This window comes from Bubalus bubalis, chromosome 9, assembly GCF_019923935.1.
Source record: "Bubalus bubalis isolate 160015118507 breed Murrah chromosome 9, NDDB_SH_1, whole genome shotgun sequence".
NCBI classification, from domain to species: Eukaryota; Metazoa; Chordata; class Mammalia; order Artiodactyla; family Bovidae; genus Bubalus; species Bubalus bubalis.
Window position 1 is genome coordinate 20,915,049 of NC_059165.1, and position 6,729 is coordinate 20,921,777.

Below are 6,729 nucleotides of genomic sequence, written 5' to 3' on the forward strand. Positions count from 1 at the left end.
TAATTGATGACCCTCACTGAGACTTCAGAAGTGGGCAATGAGAAAAAGCATATGAATAACTCGTTTCAGATGAAGGTGGTGGCAGAGATACTCGACCTTCCAGGTTAGCAGTAGAAGAGGCTTGGTGTCCTGAGCTAGGTCCCTTGGGCAGTGCAGGGGGGTCTTTGCTGGTAGTCCTTCAGTTGGTTTAGGTACTGTTCCTGACCACATAGTCTCTAAGCCTGACCTGTAGGTGATCTTGGACACTCTGTACTCATTCTTTAAGAATCCATTGTGTTTGTTTGCATCTAAGAACTCTGAATGCTAAAGCAAATAATAAAAAGTATGTATGTGTGAAATAAGGTATAAAATGAAACAGAAGTAGGTCTCAAGGTTTTGTTCATTTTTTTAAACATGTGAACATTTGTATCAAGTCAAGATATGCAGATCTCTACCCAAAAAGTGGAACTCAAAACAAGAGGACAAAAGACAGATAAATTTAACATCAGTCATAGTACAGGAAAGGCAAAAGACATGTAGCTTCCCATTTTATAATGATATAAAAATGGAGGAACCAGGGGTACTCATCTAATTTGGTTCTGGAGTAAAATGCCTTTAAAAATACATTCATCTAAGTGAATATTTGAGAACTCTTTGGGGATTGAGCACATTACTTCTCCCTCTAACTCTTGTCAGGTTAATGTTGGTATTAAATTTTGTAACTGCTTATTGGCATTGCTTCATTTGCTCTCCCACCTACTTGGCACTACGTGGAAGAAACCATGCTCTGAGAAAAGGTAAATGCATGCTCTTCTGTTACCATGAGTGAATTGGCCTGGATTAAGGCAGTCAGCATATTAAAAAGCAGAGACATTACTTTGCCAACAAAGGTCCATCTAGTCAAGGCTATGGTTTTTCCAGTAGTCACATATGGATGTGAGAGTTGGACTATAAAGAAAGCTGAGCACTAAAGAACTGATGCTTTTGAACTGTGGTGTTGGAGAAGACTCTTGAGAGTCCCTTGGACTGTAAGGAGATCCAACCAGTCCATCCTAAAGGAGATCAGTCCTGAGTGTTCATTGCAAGGACTGATGCTGAAGCTGAAACTCCAATATTTTGGCCACCTGATATGAAAAGATGACTCATTTGAAAAGACCCTGATGCTGGGAAATATTGAAGGCAGGAGGAGAAGGGGACAACAGAGGATGAGATGGTTGGATGGCATCACTGACTCAATGGACATGAGTTTGGGTAAGTAAATCCCGGGAGTTGGTGATGGACAGGGAGGCCTGGCATGCTGTGGTCCATGGGGTTGCAAAGAGTCAGACACGACTGAGTGACTGAACTGAACTGAACTGAAGGCAGTCAAGGAAATAATGTTGGCTTTGATTGGAATTTCTGTCCCTACTATTATCTAGGAAGCCTTGGCTAGCCTATATAGAGAGAAAGATGAGGCAGTTAATGTACATGTATGTAGGGAAATGTTAGGGTGTGGAAATAGGAGTATGTGTAAAGAAAATAAACTTAGTTTAGGAGAAGGCAATGGCACCCCACTCCATTACTTTTGTCTGGAAATTCCCATGGACGGAGGAGCCTGGTAGGCTGCAGTCCATGGGGTCGCTAAGAGTTGGACACGACTGAGCGACTAACTCTTTCACTTTCATATTGGGATTTCAAGGGTAGTGTGAGGTGTAGTTGGGAGTATGGAACTGAAGCTTGGGTGGGAATTTATGCCAAGAGACAGACAGAAAACCTTACAACTGAAGCCAGGAAAACTGATGCTATTTCCAAAGAGAAAGTAGAGAGACAGAACAGAGGGCCTGGTACTGAGCGTGGAAGGAAGCGCCTGTTAAGGGGTGTTGGAAGATGAACAGCCAAGAAAGAGAATGGAATAATCAGAGTAGTAGGATGAGAAACAGAAGAATGGTATTTTCATTGAAATCAAAGCAAGTTTAATAAGACTCTTTAAAACAGCCCAGTGGTATGAAACTGAGATGTTTAGGCTCTGTGCTTTGTATCTTAACACCCTTTATTTCATGATACATGAAAGAGTTAATAAATATTTGTACATATAAACAAATAGCCCAGGAACACAAGTATTAGGAAAAATAGAGTATGTAGATATCTTTTGAAATTTTAGTATATTTGGAAGAGGCAAGCATAGGTTTTACGGATTTAAGGAGAGAATGAGAATGTAATAAGCGCAGATGACATAGATCACATGTTTGACGAATTTGGATGGAGAGAGTAATATATGAAATAAGATACTTATCAGATACAGCAGAATCCAGTGAAAGGATTTAAAAAATTGGAATAGATCTTAGTGTGACTAATGGTTAAAGGAAGAAAACAGTAGGAAGAGGAGAATTACAGCAAAAGTATTAACTGTAAGAAATGCATGTATTGAACGTTTTCTTATCTAGGGAATTTAGAAACAGTATTTATAGATGTATCTATTTTGATATAGTACTATGAAAAATAATTCAGATCTAATCTACTTCAATCTACTTTATTGTACAGTATAGAACCTTAGATCATGGGATTTTGGAATTCCAACAACCCTCATCCTTCTTATTTTATGAAACAGAGCCCAGGAACTAAGTCAGATCTTAAAGACTGGTATAGATTCAAGGATTAGCCAGAATGAGGATTAGCCTAAAGTCACTTTTTCTTGGTATACTGATTAATCGAACAATTCAAAAAATCTACCCCTAATCAAAAGCACAAAAAATGGATACAACTTCTTGAGCCTCCCTTTGTTTGTGTCAGCTGGGGTGCAGGCTACATTGCTCTAACACAGTGGACCTGATCCCCTGATCTGTTGTATCTTAAGAGTGATAGAAGTTTCTCTCTCTCTCATGGAAAAGTATATAGATGAATGGTATAGGACAGGGAAGCCTGGCATGCTGCAGCCCCCGGGTCACAGAGTCGGACACGAATGAGTGACTGAACTGAACAGGACTGTTGGAGAAGCCCTCTCACCATTTCATAACCAGCAGCAGGGAGACAGGATTCAAGGCTGATAGTCTATACAAAGGTGACTCAGAAATGGTATGCGTGCCTTTTATACATCTCCTATCGGCCTAAATTTAGTCATATGACCTCACTTAGCTACAAAAGAAGCTAGGAAATACAATCCGTAGTGGGTCAGCCTTGCTGTTGCTGCTTTTTAAATTCTTCACACTCTTGTATAAACATTCCTCCTCATAGCATTAGGTGTTTCAGATGGGAGAACTGAGGCAATGAAACAGACAAGTGAAATGAATACTTAATGAAACATCACAGCATATTGAATAAATATGAGAGAGATTAACTACAAATTTACAGAGGCATCTATTTAAAACGACAATGCTATTTGGGTGCCTGCTCGAGTTTCTACCATGCAGCATTTTCAGCCAGTGTGTGTCTGTTGTCTCTGGGCAATTACAATTATTCAGCATCAAAATCTTAGCTCTGGGACCAGAAAAAAGAATCTAAAAAGCATTCACTGATAGTCTGATTCAGAACAACTGCTTTTCCCTTTGGTCTATTCATGCATTTTTCAATCGGCATTAATGTAAAGTACTTCGTGGACTCTCTTCTACGTGAAATCCTTGTTCTCTACTTGGCAGCCATCCTGGCATGAGGTTCTAAATGGTCATTCTGGGATGGTAAATCAGCAATCCTCAGCTGATGGGTCTAACAATGAGGAGATTGCTGGAGGCAGGTGGTGTTGTGAGGCTTAAATCTGTTGGCATTAAGTGACAATTCATATTTGCTACAGGAGCAGTAAATTGCACTGTTTTAAAACAGGAAGTCTGAGTTAAAAGCTGTGTAAAACCATTATACTGTAGCCAGCACTCCAGGCTTTTCTAATTAGGTCATTTGGAAAAAGATGACCTTTTAGTTTTCTGTGCCTCTTTGCTGTGGACACATGTTTCTAATTATCATTTGTATGTTACTACGCCAAAGCTGTTGACAAGCTGAGCTTTTTTGTGTAGTGTGCATGAGCGTATGTGTATGTATGTGTGTGCCTGCCTGCGCACTCTATGAAGTTAATAATATTTTTGTGTTCTAGCCCTGGCCAAACAGAAGAAGATGGAAACAATGTGTGCTGTAATTTTAACATCAGAGCAACCAAAAATCATATGGATTTGAGTGAAGAACACACGAAGGGATATTTTTGACATCCCCAGTGTTCTAGGCCAACTTTGACTGTACCTTTGCCTGAAATCAATATATCAAATATTTCTTCGGTTTTGGGCTGGCAAGTGTGAACGCACTACGTAAGTTACAAGGGGGAAAATGAATGTCAGTCCACACTGTTACTAGAAATATACGTGCTGGTCATGCTTGAAATTCTGTCCAAAACCAAAAATCTTTTATCTTCTAAGGCTCACGTGTCCTTCTGTATGCTATTTTTAGAATGTTCACAGATGCAAACAAACACTGTCTTCTAATGACCACTTATTCCAAAAGAGGTTCTGGATAAAGGCACAACATGATTGTGATTCAAAAATATATTCCATGTATGTGGAGTTAGCCCAAGGAGCAAGGCATTCCCTAAGGCTGGTTTTTCCACTGACTTCCTTTTCTGTTGCGGGAAAAGTTTCTCAACTATCACTGATAGCACATTTTCTTCATCTGATATCACAAAATCATAAACTCACATTGCTGGCAGGCCTTTGAGAAGTCTTCTAGCTCATGGCCTGCCTTGAGGCCTTTCTGAACTTAAACTCTCCTGGAATGTAATGGTCTACTCTTTTTACTTAACAATCTCTCACAAGGGAGACTTGACAAGGAAGGATGGTACTATCTAAATGTTTAATATATAAATTATCTTGGCAGTTTGAGGAAAATGTATGGAAGATGAGTTGAAGTTTATTATGAAATTGCTAATAATTTATTCAACTCAATTTTCTCTTAGAAGTTCTCTAGTGGGTAATGATGGTTCTCTAATGGAGCAGTTTCAAGTCTGGAAAGGGAGCTGCCAATCATAGGATGACAGAGGCCGGTGAGTTACTAAGGCACCTTGAGCTGGAGTTCTGAGCTGCATAGCCAACGGTCAGACATAGGTGAATCTATCACACAGGTGAAGGGTTTCCAGGGATATGGAAGCTTTGGCTTTTCCTTTTCTTTTTTCTTACTCTTGGTTGTTGGAAACTATTTACTGTTGAGATGTTTATCAATAATTAAAGCATCAGTTGAAAGTGGCTGAAAGGAACCTTTTGAACAGATGATAGGGTGGAGGGTATGTGTCCAGGAGACAGTTACTCTGACCAGTCCGACAGCTGGTTAGGCTCGTATTCGTGAGACTGCCATGAGAATGCACATAGTGGATCTCCAGGTACAAGCACTGTAATGACCAGACTTGCCCAGGTGTTGCAGGCTGACATCTACCCCCACATTTGCACTCAAGCCACACTGCCAGACAGGAACCAAGCCAGGCAAGGTTACTAAGGCAGATTCATCCTGGGTGACATGCAACTCCTTGGACAGCCCTCTTTGATTCCTGGACTTCCCCACTGCCCTGCTGAGCCTCACTCAGGCTGCTGAATGGTCCAGGAGGCTTCAACACAACCTTTATTTCTCATTTTGCCTCACTCAAGGTTTGGCTTGTGTATGAATCTCACTATTCTTCTAGTTTCCCCTGGCTTCCTTCTCATGTCCACCTGCACTTGCCCTAATTAAATCCTTGACTGGGTAGTCATTATGCCCTGAACACCACAAACACTAGGATGAGATACTTGGAAAATTTTATTTTGAAGTCTCAAGGGTTTGATAAGAGAATAACAAAGTGAAAAAGGAGAGTTTACCACTGGTTCAAGTCTCATCAATTCTAGATGCCATCTGCCCTGCTCATTACAGGGAGCATCCTTTTCACTGATTTTTATTAGTGCCTTGCCTCCTGTAACATTGCTGGGAGTCATTTTATCTCCCTTGGAAGGGATCCCCTCAAATCAGGTCTTCCTGGAAATCTGGGCCATTTGTCCCTACCTCCTTCCTCTTTTCGTTACTGAATGAAACTTGAATCCATTTGCCTATGCCCAGTGAAGCCAGTCTACTGATACCTGGCTGTGGTGAAGGAAAGTGCCAGCATTTATGTAAGGCACCAGACAAGGAGTCTAGGCAGCTAGTGCTGAAAAATACAAACTCCCAGTTGGGTTCAGGAGAGTGTTTTCAAGGCCAGGTGAGGGAGGGGGATCTTAGGATTTGTGATCAACTCATGCAGGAGAAGGGGCTGACAGAGGATGAGATGGTTGGATGTCATCACCAACTCGATGGACGTGGGTTTGGGTGGACTCCGGGAGTTGGTGATGGACAGGGAGGCCTGGCATACTGCAGTTCATGGGGTCGCAAAGAGTTGGACACGACTGAGCAACTGAACTGAACATGAACAATTTTCTGATTGGTGGATGGTGAAGTAACAAGGCAATATCAGAGGGATTAACATGATCTGTCCTTGGGCTCCAGTAGGACTGGTGTCTTGTGTGCTCATGGTCATCAAATAGTTAACCTCTTCCCTTTAGTAGGGGTTTTCCTATCTGTAAAACAACTCAGGAAATGTGCATCAGATGCTGTTATCTAGGTATTCCAGAGAGGAGCTAAAGTAGAAGATAATGGAGGAGGGATCTGTCCCAGGAAGGCCCCATGGGGTCCTAGGCAGTTAAAATTTCTCACCTTGGCCAAGGAATTTACAAGAAGGTTAGCACCATACTGGTTTCCACAGAAATGCTGCTCACAAAGCCGTCATTAGGCCTTAGAGTCTGA